The sequence below is a fragment of the Agelaius phoeniceus genome, chromosome 7 (assembly GCF_051311805.1).
Source record: "Agelaius phoeniceus isolate bAgePho1 chromosome 7, bAgePho1.hap1, whole genome shotgun sequence".
In the NCBI taxonomy this organism is placed as follows: Eukaryota; Metazoa; Chordata; class Aves; order Passeriformes; family Icteridae; genus Agelaius; species Agelaius phoeniceus.
In genome coordinates this window covers 9,388,738-9,407,500 of record NC_135271.1, presented here as the reverse complement: position 1 = coordinate 9,407,500, position 18,763 = coordinate 9,388,738, and the positions used below count along the sequence as shown (strand labels likewise).

At 53.7% G+C, this 18,763-nt stretch overlaps 1 non-coding gene and 1 pseudogene across 1 annotated transcript; both read left to right on the top strand.

Moving 5' to 3' along the window:
* Nucleotides 1-409: 409 nt before the first annotated feature.
* On the top strand, nucleotides 410-562 carry LOC129131524 (5.8S ribosomal RNA). Its single transcript, XR_008535671.2, has one exon. It is a non-coding gene; the product is annotated as a 5.8S ribosomal RNA (ribosomal RNA).
* A 923-nt stretch (nucleotides 563-1,485) lies between these two features.
* Nucleotides 1,486-9,768, top strand: LOC129133420 (28S ribosomal RNA; annotated as a pseudogene).
* Nucleotides 9,769-18,763: the final 8,995 nt, after the last annotated feature.

The window sequence follows — 18,763 nt, the reverse complement described above, 5'->3', positions numbered from 1 at the left end:
CGCCGTGTGTGGGGGCCGATGGCCACGCGCCCCCAGCTGCATGCTGTGTGTTTTGTGCGTGTCGTCCCGTGAAAGTGAGACACAGGTGGGCTGCCGTGCCCTCCCGCATTCCAGCGCGCGCCGCGTGGCCCTCTGCGTGGAGGCCGAGCCGAGCCCGGGTGCCTGGTCCGCCTCCGAAGGACAGCATTTGTGAGGTCGGCGTCACCCCTCATGGGGGAGGCGGTCAGGAGCGCGGGCTCCCCCACCTCTTGGCCGGCCTTCGGAGCGTGGGTTGCTCCAGTTGGTTTTTATTCCACCTTCTGTTTCTGTGTGCTCGTACGGTCAAAGCCAGGTGCGCACCCCCGCGTCCTTGGCCCCAGAGTAACAAAAAAAGGGGCCGCTTGGCGTGAGCAGTGCCCGAAAGCCGGACAACTCTTAGCGGTAGATCACTCGGCTCGTGCGTCGATGATGAATGCAGCTAGCTGTGAGAATTAATGTGAATTGCAGGACACATTGACCATTGACCATTCGAAGGCACATGCAGCCCCGGATTCCTCCCGGGGCTACGCCTGTCTGAGGATCGCTTGATGATCAATAGCCATCCGGGGGCCACGCTAGCGGCACGGCTGGGGTCGCCTCTCTGGCCCGTTGCCCGCAGTGGGCGGCGGTGGCGGTGGCAGCAGCAGCGTCCCACTGGTGCCCGAGGGAAGGCAGTCAGGGGTTTGGCGAGGGAAGCGTTTCCCTAGGAGGCCTCGATCCCTTCACTGCGGCCCGGCGGGCGTCGTCGTCGTCGCAGTCGTCGTCGTTGCAGTTGTCGTCGTTGCCATGCAGGGCCTTCGTCCCCCTAAATGCAGACTCGGGGAGCACTCCGTTGCTCCCCGCTCCCGGAGCAAGCCGCTGGGGTGGAGCTCGTCCTCGCCGGGACCATGCCGTGGATGCGGTGGCACGGCAGCCTGGGGAGAGCGAGAGATGGCATCGAAAGGCACTGCCAAGGGCCGAGAGAGAAAGAGAGAGGAGGGCGAAAAGGGGAGGCGAGGCACGGCCTCGCCCCCAGCGTCCCCCCGCACCGGCGGCTGTCTGCAGGTGGGAACCGCGGCGGTACCGTGCCATGCTTCCGAGCGCGCGTGCGTGGCGAGAGCGCCGGGGATGGTTGTTCCGACCCCGTCCTCCCTTCGCCCACCCCCTCCTCTTCTGTCGCGGTCTCGGGGCGCGCCGAGGGACGCCGTCGTTCCTCTCTCTCTCCCCGCTGATGCCGTCATGCGCGCCACCGCCCGGCCGGTCCTCCCGTGTGGGGCCATCTCTGCCCCACTCCCTTTTCAGTTCTCGTCTCCGGGATGGGGCTCTCCGTCTCCTCGTCGCTCGTTCATGCGCACGCACACTCTCTCTCTCTGGCTCCCTCCGGGAGCGCGGAGAGGAGGGGGGGACTGGCGGTGTAGCGGGCAGGGGAGACACGGCGGCCATCGTCGCGCGCGCCCCCATGCGCGGCATGGCCGAGCTTTGGGATTGCAAGCTCAGATCAGACGTGGCGACCCGCTGAATTTAAGCATATTAGTCAGCGGAGGAAAAGAAACTAACGAGGATTCCCTCAGTAACGGCGAGCGAAGAGGGAAGAGCCCAGTGCCGAATCCCCACCCCGTGGTGGGGCGTGGGACATGTGGCGTACAGAAGCCCCCCTCCCCGGTGGAGCTCTTGGGGGACCCAAGTCCTTGTGACTGAGGCCGTAGCCCGTGGATGGTGTGATGCCGGTAGTGGCCCCCCGGCACGCCAGGCCCGGGGCTTCTCGGAGTCAGGTTGCTTGGGAATGCAGCCCAAAGCGGGTGGTAAATTCCATCTAAGGCTAAATAGCGGCACGAGACCAATAGCCAACAAGTACCGTAAGGGAATGTTGAAAAGAACTTTGAAGAGAGAGTTCAAGAGGGCGAGAAACCGTTAAGAGGTAAACGGGCGGGGCCCGCGCAATCCGCCCGGAGGATTCAACCCAGCGAGTTGCGGTTGGCCAGCGTGGGTTCGGCGGATCCTTACCTCCACCTCCCCTCCGTCCCCCGGGTAAACCCCGTGCGTGGGGCGAGCTGGGGGGGGCAGGCCGGTGTGGGGACCGCCACCCAACCGGCAGCCGGCCATGACCGGGCACATTTCCTCTGCGGCGGTGCGCCACGACCAGCTCTGGGTCAGCTGGGAAGGCCTCCGACGGGCAAGTGGCCAAGCGCCGCGCGAGCGGCGGCGGCTGTTACAGCCCCCGGGCAGCAGGTCTTGCTGAATCCTGGGGCTGCGGGAGAGGACCGCCGTAGCGCCCTCCTCCCCCCCCCGTTGGCGGCGCTGTGGTTGGGGGCGTCGCTTTTCCCCCGCCCTCCCCCTCCTGGGGGTGGGGAGGGTGGGGGCGGCGTCCCCGCAGTGCGGCATTTCACGCAGGGGTGCAGGGGCCGAGCCCACGGACCCCCAGCACCACTGTCAACCAGGGCGGACTGTCCTCAGTGCACCCCAACCGCGCGGCGCTGCTGGGCCGGGCTTGACAGGCTGTGCTCCGGCGCCCAGGGTCAGCTACCCACCCGACCCGTCTTGAAACACGGACCAAGGAGTCTAGCACGTGTGCGAGTCGGGGGCCGTCGTCGAAAGCCCGCGGTGCAATGAAGGTGAGGGCTGCCGCGCCCCTGCTGAGGTGGGATCCCGGGGCGCACGACTGGCCCGTCTCGCCCGCCGACCCCTTGCGGGGCCGGGGAGGTGGAGCGTGAGCGTCCGTGCTAGGACCCGAAAGATGGTGAACTATGCCTGGGCAGGGCGAAGCCAGAGGAAAACTCTGTGTGGAGGTCCGTAGCGGTCCTGACGTGCAAATCGGTCGTCCGACCCGGGTCTAGGGGTGAAAGACTAATTGAACCATCTAGTAGCTGGTTCCCTCCGAAGTTTCCCTCAGGATAGCTGGCACTCGGCAATGGGCAGTTGTACCTGGTAAAGGGAATGATTAGAGGTCTTGGGGTCGAAACGATCTCTACCTATTCTCAAACTTCCAATGGGTAAGGGGGCCGGCTCGCTGGCATGGAGCTGCGCCATGGAATGCGAGTGCTCAGTGGGCCACTTTTGGTAGGCAGAACTGGCGCTGCGGGATGAACCGAACGCCGGGTTAAGGCGCCCAATGCCGACGCTCATCAGAGCCCAGAAAAGGTGTTGGTTGATCTAGACAGCAGGACGGTGGCCATGGAAGTCGGAATCCGCTAAGGAGTGTGTAACAACTCGCCTGCCGAATCAACTAGCCCTGAAAATGGATGGCGCTGGAATGTTGGGCCTATACCCAACCGTCGCCGGCAGTGCGATGCCCACGGGGGTTAGGCCGCGACGAGTAGGAGGGCCGCTGCGGTGCGCCTCGAAGCCTGGGGCGTGGGCCAGGGTGGAGCCTCCGCAGGTGCAGATCTTGGTGGTTGTAGCAAATATTCAAACGAGAGCTTTGAAGGCCGAGGTGGAGCAGGGTTCCATGTGAACAGCAGTTGAACATGGGTCAGTCGGTCCTAAGCGATAGGCGAGCGCCGTTCCAAAAGGGTGGGCGATGGCCTCAATCGCCCTCAGCAAAGGGAGTCGAGTTCAGATCCCCGAATCCGGAGTGGCGGAGACGGGCGCCACGAGGCGCCCAGTGCAGTGACGCATCCGATCCTGGAGAAGCCGTCAGGAGCCCCAGGGAGAGTTCTCTTTTCTTTGTGAAGGGCTGGGCGCCCTGGAAAGGGTTTGCCCCGAGAGAGGGGCCCACGCCTTGGAAAGCGTCACGGTTCTGGCAGCGTCCAGTGAGCTCTCGCTGGCCCGTGAAAATCTGGGGGAGAGGGTGTAAGACTCACGCCGGGCCGTACCCATATCCACAGCAGGTCTCCAAGGTGAACAGCCTCTGGCATGTTGGAACAATGTAGGTAAGGGAAGTTGGCAAGCCGGATCCGTAACTTTGGGATAAGGATTGGCTCTAAGGGCTGGGTCGGTTGGGCTGGGGCGCACAGCGGGGCTGGGCGCGTGCCGTGGCAGGACGAGGCACCGCGTGCGGGTGAGTGCGCTCCGCGTGGCCCGCCCGGGCGCCGGGGCATGCGCGGGCGCGCACGGCGTCGACTCTGGACACACGCCGGGCCCTTCCCTTGGATCGCCCCAGCTGTGGTGGGCATCGCCCGCCCTCCCCTCCACCCCCCCTCCGCCTTGCCGCAGCTGGCGCCCCAGCGGGGCCGCCACCATCGTCGTAGCACGCCGCTGCCCCGTCGGTTCCTGCCGGCGGGGTACCCGCGGCGCACGGCCGTGGCCAACGTCAGCCGAGCAGTTCGCGCGGGGGAGGGTCCCTGGAGGGGGTCCCTGGGCTGGCGCCCCACCTCGGCTGGTGCCTAGCAGCCGGCTTAGAACTGGTGTGGACCAGGAGAATCCGACTGTTTAATTAAAACAAAGCATCGTGATGTGATTTCTGCCCAATGCTGTGAATGTCAAAGTGAAGAAATTCAATGAAGCGCGGGTAAACAGCAGGAGTAACTATGACTCCCTTACTACCTGAAACCTGGCCCCCTGGTTGGACAGGGGCGACGGGTTCGGAGGTGGGCTGACCACCCATTCCGTTCCCGATGTTGAATCTGGTCATGACTCGGCTATTCCAAATCCAAATCCGTTTCTTGGAGGAGGAAACTGGGGGCGGCCGTTCCACCTTACTAGGGTATCGGTGGGCACTCAGACCTCCTGAGATAATTTTGTAACATCTACAACCACCAAATTGACAGAAAATTAATTTGGCTTGCTGGTGAATTTTTCTTTAGAACTGTATAGGTCAGATCTGCAGGAGCATGTACAGGGGGTGGTTCATGTTTCTGTTAATGGGGGGGTGTTGAACGGGTTTCCTGAGGTGTATGAACAGCCTACACCACAACTGAGTGAGGGGGACGACTTAAATCCTAGTCCCCCTAAGGACGATGATCAGAATGTACTTGAGAAGGGAGGCAGTGGGAAGGGGGAAGAGGGTACACCAGAGGCCTTGCCTCCAGTGCCTGAGGTCCGCAGTGAACAAGCACCGGATGACATCGTGAAGGTGACTGTTCCTGACAAAAATCCACCATGTCCTTGCTGTGGTACCCAGGTCAACTCGATGTTGGCCCTAATTGAACACCTTAAGGGGTCTCATGGGAGGAAGTGGGTGTGCTTTCAGTGTGCCTAGTGTGGGAGGGAGAATTTTAACCATCACAGTACTGTTTGTCATTTTGCAAAGTGCAAGGGTCCAAAGGATGCGGGGCCTCCAGTGGGAGAGTGGATATGTGAGGTATGCAGTAGAGATTTTATGACTAAAATTGGCCTAGGACAACACAAAAGATTGGCACATCCACTGGTTAGAAACCAGGAGAGGATCGATGCTTCCCAACCAAAAGAAACAGCAAACTGAGGAGCCCACAAAAGATGCTGGACAAAGGAGGAGGAAGAGCTACTTGTCAAGCTGGAGGTACAGTTCGAGAGTCACAGAAACATTAATAAGCTCATATCGGAACACTTAACAAGCAAAACAGCTAAGCAGATTGGTGATAAAAGGAGAATGCTGCTCAGGAAGAATGGAGTGGGTGGGGGAGCAGCTGGGAACTTGAAATCAGAACCTGGGTCAAGTCATCAATCCCAGGCAGGAACTGTGAACAATGGACTTGGGGGGAGCCACCAGCCGGAAGGACCAGCTGCTGGGAAGGGAACAATAGGGACATCTGGACACCACTTTGATAGGGATAACGGTCTCCGGGAAACCATTGGCCAGCAGAGGGCAGGGCGACTGCAGGCCCGTTATCAAAAAAGGATCAAAGAACGTTTATCAGAGGGGACAATTAACAACTTCCCCAGAGCATTTGAACAGTTATTAGAAGGCCAAAAGGTGCGACCACTGCTCAATCAGACAGCGCAGGACTGCTTTGGTTGCCTGGAATCAGTGAGCCAAATAAGAACAGCACTCTGGGGGAAAAGAAAAAGGAAACTCGGGAGGAGCAGCCAAGAAAACAGTTTCAGAAGTGGATGAAGGACAGAGCGATCAAAAGAGGTAACTACCTCCGCTTTCAGCGTTTATTCCATCTAGATGGGGAAATTAGCGAAGATCATTTTGGACGACATCGAATGTCTGTCCTGTGATGTATCACCCAGTGAAATTTATTCGGTATTCAAGGCCAGATGGGAAACACCTGGACAGTTTGGTGTGAGACTTGAGAGTCTTTGGAGACTTTGAAATTAAAGGGAAGGCCCACCATAAGGCCTTCAGGGATTTAATTACGGCCAAAGAAATTGAAAAGAACGTGCGGGAAATGAGCAAGGGCTGGGCACCAGGTCCAGATGGGATTGCCCTTGGGGACATCAGGAAGATGGATCCCGGGTATGCCCGGACTGCTGAGCTCTTCAACCTGTGGCTAACATCTGGTGACATCCCGGACATGGTGAGGGGGTGCAGGACTGTTTTGATCCCCAAATCGACAAAACCGGAGCGCCTAAAAGACATCAACAACTGGAGACCCATCATGATTGGTTCCATCTTGCTGAGGCTGTTCTCCAGGATCGTGATGGCGAGGATGATTAAGGCGTGCCCCCTCAACCCAAAGCAGAGAGGTTTCATCAGTGCGGCAGGATGTTCTGAGAACCTGAAGCTCCTGCAAACTATAATTCGGACTGCCAAAAATGCACATAGACCACTGGGTGTTATATTCGTGGACATTGCTAAGGCTTTTGACACCGTGAGCCACCAGCACATCTTACACGTTTTACAGCAACGGAGAGTGGATCCCTGTGTCGTCGGACTGGTGGACAATATGTACAAGGACATCAGTACGTATGTCACCGTCAAGAAGAACACGCACACGGACAAAATCCAGATCCGGGTTGGAGTGAAGAAGGGTGATCCACTGTCACCCTTTCTATTCAATCTGGCAATGGACCCCCTGTTGTGCAAGCTGGAAGAGAGTGGCAAAGGATTCCATCGTGGAGAGCGTACGATAACTGCCATGGCAATCGCTGATGATCTGGTCTTGTTGAGCGACTCCTGGGAGAACATGAACGTGAACATCAAGATACTAGAGACCTTTTGTGATCTCACAGGTCTCAAAACGCAGGGACAAAAGTGCCACGGCTTCTACATCAAGCCCACAAAAGACTCCTACACCGTCAACAACTGCGCTGCATGGACCATCAACGGCACACCCCTGAACATGATTAACCCCGGGGAATCAGAGAAATACCTTGGCCTGCAGATCGACCCCTGGACTGGGTTTGCAAAAACCAACCTTTCCGCAAAACTAGACGTCTGGCTCGAACGCATTGACCGAGCCCCACTTAAACCTCTGCAAAAACTCGATATCCTCAAAACATACACCATTCCTCGACTGACCTACCTGGCTGGACACACAGAGATGAAAGCAGGGGCCCTTGAAGCCCTTGACCTGAAGATCTGAACAGCGGTAAAGGACTGGATGCACTTGCCTCCATGCACGGGTGATGCCATCTTGTACTCGAGCACGAGGGACAGCGGTTTGGGCGTCATCAAATTGGCAGGACTGATTCCCAGTGTGCAGGCCCGGAGACTGCATCGCATTGCACAGTCTCCGGACGAGACGATGAAGGCCTTCCTGGAGAAAGCTGAGATGGAGAAGATGTATGAGAAACTATGGGTTCAAGCTGGAGGGAAGAGAGCGGCGATGCCGTCAATTTGGGATGCACTACCGGCGTCTGTACCACCCGCGACTGCAGAAACACTTTTGGAGTAGGAAGCACCGAACCCTAAAAGTTAGTTCCCCAAACCATGTGATTGGAGAAGAAAGGAGTTTAAAAAGTGGACAAAATTGGAATCCCAAGGCCGTGGAGTAAAAAATTTTAAGGGGGACACAATTAGTAATAATTGGCTTCAATATTATAGATGCATACCTCACAGGAAACTCCTCACTGCTTTACAGCTCAGGGCCAATGTTTATCCCACGAGGGAATTTCTCGCACGGGGGAGGGGAGATAACTGTGTTAAGTTTTGTAGACACTGCGAGGCGGACCTTGAGACCTGCGGCCACATCATTGGCTTCCGCCCAGTGACGAAGGATGCCAGAATCAAGAGGCACAATCGCATTGGCGAGAGGCTTATTGAGGAGGCGAAAAAGAGAGACTGGGTGGTGTTCAAGGAGCTGCACATAAGGGATGCCACCAAGGAACTGTACAAACCGGACCGGATATTCATGAAAGAGGACCATGCACTTGTTGTGGATGTGACAGTACGTTTCGAGTCGACAAAGACGACACTGGAGGAAGCTGCCGTGGAGAAGGTGAACAAGTACAAACATTTGGAAACCGAAGTGCGGAGCCTCACCAACGCTAAGGACGTTGTTTTTATGGGTTTTCCCCTTGGAGCGCGGGGGAAGTGGTACAAGGGGAACTTTGAACTTTTGGACACTCTTGGACTTCCCAGATCGAGGCAGATCACTGTTGCAAGGACTTTATCCACGGACGCGCTCATCTCATCTGTGGACATTGTACATATGTTTGCCAGTAGAGCTAGGAAATCAAATGTATAGGATAGACATTTTTGTATTTTTGTACCTTGTACCTCTTGGTTTTTGCATTTTACTATTTTGTATCTTGGGGGGATCTTTTGTAGCAATGTTTATTTATAGATGTATGCTTATTACTTTTATATTTTAATAAACTAGACGGTAGCTAGGTTTGCAAGGCAGCCACAGGCCAGTTAGGTAGCTCATAGTGGGTAGGGACAGGAACTTTAATTCCCAACACGTCAAATACCACCTGAGTCGGACCAATCTTACCGGACTTGTACCGCTTAACCGGATTTGTCCAAGGTGGACGGGCCACCTTTACTTAACCCGGAAAAAGGACATATATTATTTATATGTGTTCGATATATAGCCAAATGCCTCGTCATCTAATTAGTGACACGCATGAATGGATGAACAAGATTCCCACTGTCCCTACCTAGCAAAACCACAGCCAAGGGAACAGGCTTGGCGGAATCAGCGGGGAAAGAAGACCCTGTTGAGCTTGACTCTAGTCTGGTGCTGTGAAGAGACATGAGAGGTGTAGAATAAGTGGGAGGCCGGGCGCACACTCAGCGGTGCAGGGCAACCCGCCCGCTGGCATCCCGGCTGTCGGTGAAATACCACTACTCTGATCGTTTTTTCACTTACCCGGTGAGGCGGGGGGCGAGCCCCGAGGGGGGCTCTCGCTTCGCGCCAAGCGGCCGGCACGCGTCGGCCGTGACCCGCTCCAGGGTCAGCGTCAGGTGGGGAGTTTGACTGGGGCAGTACACCTGTCAAAGTGTAACGCAGGTGTCCTAAGGCGAGCTCAGGGAGGACAGAAACCTCCCACAGAGCAGAAGGGCAAAAGCTCGCTTGATCTTGATTTTCAGTATGAATACAGACCGTGAAAGCGGGGCCTCACGATTCTTCTGGCTTTTTGGGTTTAAAGCAGGAGGTGTCAGAAAAGTTACCACAGGGATAACTGTCTTGTGGCGGCCAAGCGTTCATAGCGACGTCGCTTTTTGATCCTTCGATGTCGGCTCTTGCTATCATTGTGAAGCAGAATTCACCAAGCGTTGGATTGTTCACCCACTAACAGGGAACGTGAGCTGGGTTTAGACCATTGTCAGACAGGTTAGTTTTACCGTACTGATGATGTGTTGTTGCAATAGTAATCCTGCTCAGTACAAGAGGAACCGCAGGTTGAGAGCCCTGGTGCGTGCGCTTGGCTGAGGAGCCACTGGCGCGAGGCTACCATCTGCGGGCTTATGACTGAACGCCTCTAAGTAAGAATCCCCCCTAGACGTAGTGATACCGCAGTGCCGCTGGCGCCTCGGTGGGCTCGTGGGCGCTCTCCTCCCCGCGGGTCCTAGGCCCGATACGCGGGGTCTGGGCACTGAGTGAAGGGCCGCGTGCCGGCTCACGGCAGCAAAACCAGGCTGTTCCCAGCCAGGGAGCGGAGACCTGTTCCCGTAGGAGGCTCTCGTCAGCCCCTTCCCCACTGTGCACGCAGCACTTCTGCCTGCCGGCCCAGAACGCTCTTGGCACAGCAGAGCACAAGCTGGCCGGCTCTGGGCACAGCACAGGCGCAGGAAGACACAGCGGCTGTTTTGCAGCTGTGCCCCAGAGGGACGGGAAGGGGCCCCTGTCTCTGGTCTCACTTGGTTGGGTTTCTGACTGGGTCTGAGGCAGGGGCTGCCTGATTCCCCGCTTCTGGGGAGACCAGAGCCGCCGGAAGCGCACCCAGCGTGCAGGCGCTGCCTGACAGCGCTGCGGCCGCTGGGACGGTCGCGCTCCCGACTCGCAGCCACTCTGCTGCCGCTGCTGCTTCTTTTGCTTTACGGCACACCCAAAGCTCACTGCTAGGCCACGGTGGTCTCTTGTCCTGCCCTCTTCCTCTCCCTGTGTAGGGATGGAGCATCGCTGTGCTTTCAGGAAGCTCTTGGTGGAAAGTTCCACCATTACAAGCTCCTTTGCCCTCGGCGGATGCCTGCACTGGAATCCCTCACGGCTGGGTTCGGAGCACACTCTTGTTGGCTCTTCTAAAACCCGGGGTCCTTTTCCCCTTCAGCGTGCTCAGCATGCCCTTTACCTCCACGCCGCTGTGCAGCTGGAGCAGCGGGACAGGGACCTTTGCAGCCTGAGCTGCCCTTGTTCCTCTCTGCCCATGCACAGAACACAGCGGGGAGGAGAATGGCAGCAGGGCCCTGCGTGTCCCCAGGCTCAGGTTTCGCGCCGCTTCAACTCCATGGAGACGCGGGTAAAGTGAAAAACACAAACAGTTTATTAAGGGAAAGCAAAGCGAAGGGCTGAGCTGGGAGGTAAAAAAGGGCATGGGCAGGGCCTGAGGGCTGCAGGGAAGGAGATGCCAACAGGGAGAGAGATGGCAGGAGCTGCTGGAGCTTCACACAGGCTCAGCTGAGAGCAGCCAGAGCTGTGCCTGGAGCTGCAGGTGGTCCCAACTGGAAATCATCGAAGGAGGCCGGGACAGGTACATCTGGTCCAGGAGACAAACGAAGTTCTGCAGATCTTCTTTGGAATTTCATCTGACTCCATGTGTTCATGCAGGATGGGCTCTTGTCTTCCCTGAGGGCTTGAAGAGCTGGAAGAGAGAGGAACAGAGCCACGGTCAGAAGGCAAATGGAGGGAATCCAAGGAAAGCCTCCTGCCAGGGCCATGCCAGCCGGCTCTCGCCATGGCCAGGAGGGAGCGGGAGACAATGGCTTCGGGCGGAAGGTGCTGGCCATGGATCCGCCACGTGTCCCCGAAAGGTCTCCAGGCTGTGCCCCTACTGCCCCTGGTGCGCACAGGGAGCAGAGCCCTGGGCAGCCCGGTGACGGATTGTAGCTGCGGGGCTGGGATTTGTAGCTGCTCCCCTGTAGTAAACCCCATAGATTTAGGAAAAGCACCATGGAGGATATGAACAATAGGAATGCTGAAACAGCAAAAGAAAATTCCTGTTTTCCTGTCCTCCACCCCAAACCAATCTCTGTAACCCTATAAGGCAATGTCATGTTAACCCCTTACCCATTGGTCAAGCTTGGATCCTTTCCAACCCTATAAAAGAAGCATACTGTACCCCATTAGGGGAGAAAGAAGAAGAGCAGAGACCCTTCATGGACCTCCCCAAACAAAGCCATCTCCATGGAACAGCCTGCGCCTTCTCCTTCTCCTCTCTCTCCATCTGCTGCAGCCTCAAGCCCGGGGCACCACTACCTAGCAAGCAGAGCTGAAATCCTGAGAGCTTGCAATCACTGTAGAGCTGATAACCACCATGCTTGCTAGATGGCAGCCCCGTGGCGTTGGCATGAGCGAGCCAGCTTCGGGCACCCAGTCCCTACCCAGGGACTGAGCTCCTGAGCCCTATTGCTCTGCTTTATGATAACGCCATTAAGAGGCTTTATTAAAGTGGCGGTCCAACTACTTCGGACCCCCCAGAGGCGATATCCGTTGGTTGAGCAACGAAACCCCCCCGGGGTTTTCTGTGATTGCCTGTTTGGGAAGCCGCTCCTTGTGTGAAGGGACTTTTCGTTTTAGAAAATCCTTTCCCCAGGAGGGTCAGTTCGACACTCAAAACTTACATCTGAACGACAGAAAGTTCTGAGAAGAACTGACGCAGCAGACCCCTTCCACAGATCTTGGACCCCAGGGACTGTACGTATTAGCTAATATTGCGTGCATAACTTCGGGGCTCCAAAACTTTTTTTTCGTTTTTTTTTCTTTTTTTTTCATGTTTTTTCTGCTGGAAGGGCTAACCATTAACATGGGTACAATTTTTAGTACATTAAAACTAAGTAAAACCGAGAGAGAGATATATTTGACTATTTTAGAAATCTTATCTGCTAACAACTTCTCCTTTTCTTAAGGCAAGCTCTCAAAAACTAACCTTATAAAATTTGTAACTTCGATTATTTCGCAATACCCTGATACTGATAAGAAAGCAGTCATTGAAAATTCGTTTTGGGATATGATCAGGAACACAATATATATCTCCCAAACAAACCAGGATTTCTCTGTAACTAACTATTTGCCTTTATTCCATATAATAACTAAAACCGTTGAAAGATTTAACAGAGAAAAGATTTTGTAGTCGGTAACAGACACTTCCTCTTCAAATACTAACAAGATTGATAAGGACTCAGAGGAATGTCACTTGCATATCTCACACCACCCCTTCGTTCCTAAAGTCCCCCTCGCCTCCGTTACTCCTAAAGCAGAGGTTACGCTGCCCACCACAGTTCCCCCTCCCACATCCTCCACCCCTGCGGGACCTGCGCTGCCCAACTCCGCGGATCCTCTCTTATCTGTAATTCCACACATCCCCCCTACCCCCGGCTCGGCTTCCTCCTTGCTTCCGGTCCTGGGGGTCCCTTTTCCTGCCTCTGCCGCCCCCTCAACCCCTGCGTCAGCTCTGCCCCCCTCCGCTGCGGCCCCCCCCACCCCCGCGCTGGTGTCCCCCACCATCTCTCCCGTCACCACACCCGCCGCCCCCGCTCCCCTCGTCCCGGCTCCGACTGGCCTGGCTAGCTCAGTCGGTAGAGCAAGGGGACCTCACACAAGCGCAGTGCCACCAACCCACCCCGTAACTGCAGCACCCCAGACCAGTCCCACTGCCTGCCTCCCCTCATTCCCCCCATGCCCAGACCCCCACCCCGCCCAGCCCCCCTGCCCCCATCACGTGTCCCCCCAACCCTCCGCCCACCCTCGATGCCACCCCAATGGAATCCCAGACACCCCCCAAAGTGCTACCCCCGCCACCCGGTCCTGTGCGTGCTGTGCTGCCATCCCAGCTCCACTGGCGCCTCCCCCTACCCAGGTCATGCCATGTCTCCCCCCCAGCCATTGAAACCTTTGAAAAACGCTTCTAAATGAAAAAAGCGTAAGTCACGGATAGCAACCCTCCCTCAGTCCTCCTCAGAGGACCAGAGCTCTTGCAGTGAATCTGATTCTGATACGATCCACACGGATCCATGGGCTCTTTCTAAAATAGAAGCGACAAAATTTGGGGACTGGGAGCTGGCACAGAAAATTAATGCTTTCCCAGTAGAATATAAGCAAGGACGGAATGGTGGCGAGTCCACTATAAAGACATGGAAGGCGAACTCGAATAAGGAACTAGTGCAATTAAGAAATATAGCCAAAGAACATGGGCGAAGCTCACATATTTTTAGGAATTTCTTAGAAGCCATGTTCTCAGCACATGTCTTACTTCCCCACGATATAAAAAATATTTCACACTGCCTCCTGTCCCCAGCAGAATATTTGTTATGGGACAAGCATTGGAAAAGACATTTAAAAACATTATCAGATTCATATTCTGCGGATGCTAATAAGACGAATTTTATGGTAGCCCAACTAGCTGGTGAAGGTGACTTACACAAACCATCAGACCAATTGGAAACCTTGAATAAAGAGGCACTGCAGGACATTGCTCTCGCAGCAAAAACCTCTTTACTTCTCGTGCATGATGAGTCAATGCCAACAATGCATTTTTCTACTATTAAACAAGGGATAGATGAAAGTTTTATCAAATTTGTGGACAGACTTAGAGATGCTCTGGAGAAACAGATAGAGAGCACAGAGGCAAAGAAGGAACTCTTATGTAAACTTGCCTTGTGTAACTCTAATGAAAAATGCAAAAACCATTTTGAGGTCTCTACCCATGGATACAGACCCCACCATAGAGCAAATGCTGGAATGCTGTACACGTCACATGTCCACGGAAAATACAGTGGCCCAAGCAGTTGCTAAGGGTATTGCTGAAGGAGTTTCTGGGGCATATGCAGTAATAGCTTCTAAAGACCAAGCTAAATGTTATCACTGTGGGGATCTTGGACATTACCTAAAGGACTGCCCAGAGAGATCACAGCCCCGATATCACCGTAACAATTACCGAAGACCCCAGAATCAACAGTGCTACCAGCAGCGTCCGGGAAACTCCTTGCGCCGCCCAGTCGAGCCCCGGGTGCTGACAACAAATCAAAGGCCACCCAGACCCAACCCCGCACCAGCCCAGGAGGTTCCAGACCACAAGAAGAGGATCCAACCCAGATGGGAACCCGCCGTCAACTGGTAACTGCTTTGTCCATTGACTTTAATAATGAGAATGTTCACCGTGTTCCCACAGGCAAATATGGGCCAAAAGGTGGTCCTTCGCACATTTTAATTATAGGTGACTCTCTTAATAGCCCAAAGGAGATCTTCGTTGTTCCAGAAGTGCTGACAGTGCAGCCAGGACAAGAGATTCTCGTCCAGGTATACTGCATAGACTCACCATTTTTTCTTTCAAAGGGAACTCCAATAGCACAAGCCTTTTTACTCCCAAAGGATCACAGGGAACAGATTCCTCTCAACCCTACAGCTATGTGGGCACAAGTTGTGGGACCATCCAAGCCTACCATTGAGTGCAGCCTCACCTGCAAAGGCGAGAAGACCCACCTGCCAGGGATGCTGGACACCAGTGCTGATGTGACCATCATTGCCCACTCAGAATGGCCAGCACACTGGGATCTACAACCTGTTGCAGGCATGGTTTCAGGGATTGGCAGAGCTACAGTGTCCATGAGAAGCAAGAACAACATCCTCATGGAAGGGCCTGAAGGCAAGCTGGCAACCATTCGTCCATTCGTGGTAAGGGCCCCCATCACCCTTTGGGGCAGAGACGTTCTATCCCAGTGGGGAGCTTCCCTACGTATTCCCACTCAGGATTTCTAATCGGGGCCACTGAGCTAAGCGCGCTGCCAGAAACACCTCGTCTCACCTGGAAAAGTCACAAGCCACTCTGGATTGAACAGTGGCCCCTAAATAAAGCCAAACTGCACGCCCTAAACACCCTCATGGAAGAACAGCTCGCAAAAGGCCACATAGTGGAGTCCAACAGCCCTTGGAACTCTCCAGTCTTCATTCTACCAAAGCCTGGGACAAACAGGTGGAGGCTTCTCCACAACCTTCGCAGAATCAACGAGGTCATCAAGGACATGGGCCCCCTCCAGCCTGGCCTGCCCTCCCCATCGATGCTGCCTAGAGACTGGACACTTGCTATCATAGACATTAAGGACTGTTTCTTCAGCATTCCTCTGCACCCTGAGGATGCTCCACAGTTTGCCTTTTCCATTCCCTCTCTTAACAAGGAGGCCCCGCTCAAAAGATATCATTGGCGTTATCTTCCTCAAGGACTAAAAAACAGCCCAACCATTTGCCAGTGGTACGTGGCTCACGTTCTGTCTCCCATTCGGAAATCATTCCCCGATGCTATCATCCATCACTATATGGATGACATCCTGGTGTGTGCTTCAGACAAAGCTTACTTGGACAATACAGTTAAAAAGACTATTGAAACCATAGAAAAGGCAGGAATGGAGATTCGTGAGGACAAAATCCAGTACACCAAGCCATGGACTTACCTTGGAGTCCAGATCCGGGAAAGAACCATCGTACCTCAGCAGCTCACCATAAATGACAACCCAAAAACCCTCAGGGACTTACACAGCCTTTGCGGATCCATCAACTGGGTACGTCCACTGCTAGGAATTACAACAGAGGACCTTGCTCCCTTGTTCAACCTTCTTTGTGGACCTAAGGACCTGGACTCTCCCTGCACTCTCACAGAAGAAGCCAGAGGTGCCATCACCAAAGTCCAGGAAGCCCTGTCTTCACGCAAAGCCCATCGCTTCGAGCCCAGCCTGCCTTTCCAGTTCATCATCCTGGGAAAAGCACCTCGATTCCATGGACTGATTTTCCAATGGGACTCCCAGCTTCGAGACCCTTTGTTGATACTGGAATGGGTCTTTACAAATAGCCAGCCCACAAAGACACTCACCACCTACCAGGAGGTCATAGCACATTTAATAAAAAAGGCAAGGACTCGCCTTCGCTCTCTTTCAGGTTGTGAGTTTGAATGCATATACTTACCAATAACTCTTACAGACTTTGAGGATTTGATCCAGACCAATGAAAGCCTCCAGTTTGCCCTGGATAGCTACACGGGCCAAACTTCAGTTAGGATCCCAAAACACAAACTTTTTAACCCTGATGTAACCTTCCATTTGATTCCAAAACAAATCCAAAGTAGAAAACCTCTCAAGGCTCTAACCCTCTTTACAGATAGCTCAGGGACTTCCCACAAGTCGGTGGTTACATGGAGAGACCCCCAAACACAAGATTGGCACTCTGACATACAAATAGTGGAGGGATCTCCACAGAATGCAGAATTAGCAGCTGTTGTCAGAGCCTTTGAAAAGTTTAAAAACGAGCCTTTCAATCTGGTTACAGATTCAGCTTATGTCGCTGGGATAGCGATGAGAGCAGAACATGCTCTTCTCAAAGAGGTCTCTAATCCAAAGTTGTACCAACTGCTCTCTAAATTAATATACCTAATCTCCCACAGAAAGCAACCTTACCATATAGTGCATGTGAGGTCACACACAGACCTCCCAGGTTTTGTTGCAGAAGGCAACAGGAAAGCGGATGCATTAGCAATGGCAGCAGAAACTGCTAATGTTCCCAACATCTTTGCCCAGGCAGAGTTGTCACACGCATTTTTTCATCAAAATATACCTGCCCTTATGAGAATGTTTAAGCTCTCAAAGGATCAGGCAAAGGCTATCGTGGCTACATGTCCGAACTGTCAGAATTATCAGATACCATCTTTGGGGATGGGAGTCAATCCCCGAGGTCTGAATAGCTGCCAGCTGTGGCAGACAGATGTAACTCACTTTGCACCTTTTGGAAGGTCAAAATACGTGCATGTATTAGTCGACACGTTTTCAGGAGCAGTATTTGCATCATCACATGCAGGAGAAAATACCATTCACACAATAAAACACTTTCTCCTCGCTTTTGCTGCCCTGGGTGTACCAAAAGAGATTAAAACAGATAATGGACCAGCCTACACTTCCTGCAAGTTAAAGGAGTTCTTCAATGAATGGGGAATAGCACACAAGACCGGCATACCTGTAAACCCCACAGGACAATCCATCGTGGAAAGGACACATCAAACCCTCAAAAGAGCCTTCGATCAACAGAACAGAGACACGAGAATCACATCTCCAGTGGAAAGACTTTGCAAGGCTCTCTACGTCATCAACTTCCTGAACTGTACAGCATCAGAGCCTGACCCACCAATACTTCGCCACTTTGCAAATACCACCCAAGCAAAGCTCACTGAGAAACCACCTGTGCTCGTGAAGGACCCTGAAACACACCAAATTTCTGGGCCTCACCAGTTGATTACCTGGGGTAGAGGATATGCGTGCGTGCTACTACCATCCGGTCCGAGGAGGTACCCAGGAAAAAACATAAAGCCATACCTAGGCACTGAGAACACTACTCCTGCAAACGGGGACAAGAACGCTCCTGAGGCAAACACAAGACCACCTCAAAACCAAACCAGCTCTGCCTGGAGACGAAGACGTCGCCGAATACCCACGAACACAAGAACAGACCACCCCATCACAAGACAGCAGACAAAACTGAAAGCTAAACAACACTCTGCTGCATCAGGCTATAGATAGCTTTAACACAAAAGGGTTCTCTGAACTATATGTTGTTACACTGATTTTTTTTTTCTATTTAAAGAAAGAAAAAAGAAAAAAAACCCGCTGTTATTCCTTCTCCCTAACCTTTTAAAACCCCTTAACCCTCTACCCACTCCTCCTCCCATAGTGTAGCTTAGAAATTAAAAGAAAAAGGGAGGGAGGAGGGGAACAAGAAAAGAACAAGGCAGAAAACCCTCTCATCATAAAGATAACAAATTCTGCTTATATTCCCTATCAGAAGCCCTATTCCTGCCCAAAGATGAAAAATATCTCCGTTGCTGCTGTCCTCATTGCTGCCTGGATGTTCTTCACCGTACCACGTGCCTTCGGCTGGATTAGCCCACAGCCCAGCCATAATGTTTGGGTAACCTTAGCAAAAACATTAAAACAGGACAACATGTGCTTGTCCATGGGAAGCATTGATAATCCACTTTCCACATGTCTAGTAGGAATTCCCTTTGTAGCAGATGACTGGCCTGTCTATAACTCAGAGATCCTCCGCACCACAGGTAAGAGACCCAATGTGGTTGATACTTGGGATGAGTGGACAAAAATTCTGCCAGATGCTCGAGAGGAACCCCAAGAATTAGATCTGTTGGGGTCCTCCAAGGCCACATACTGCGTCAAATTTTACTTTAGACGTCCAAAAAACAATTGGCCAGAAATTGACCAGAACAAAAACACATATCGAAAAGAGATATCACCAATTAACAAAGCCTATAACTCTCACGATTGGTGCAATTACACGGCTCGCGTGATTTCTGTGTCCTCTCTCCATCC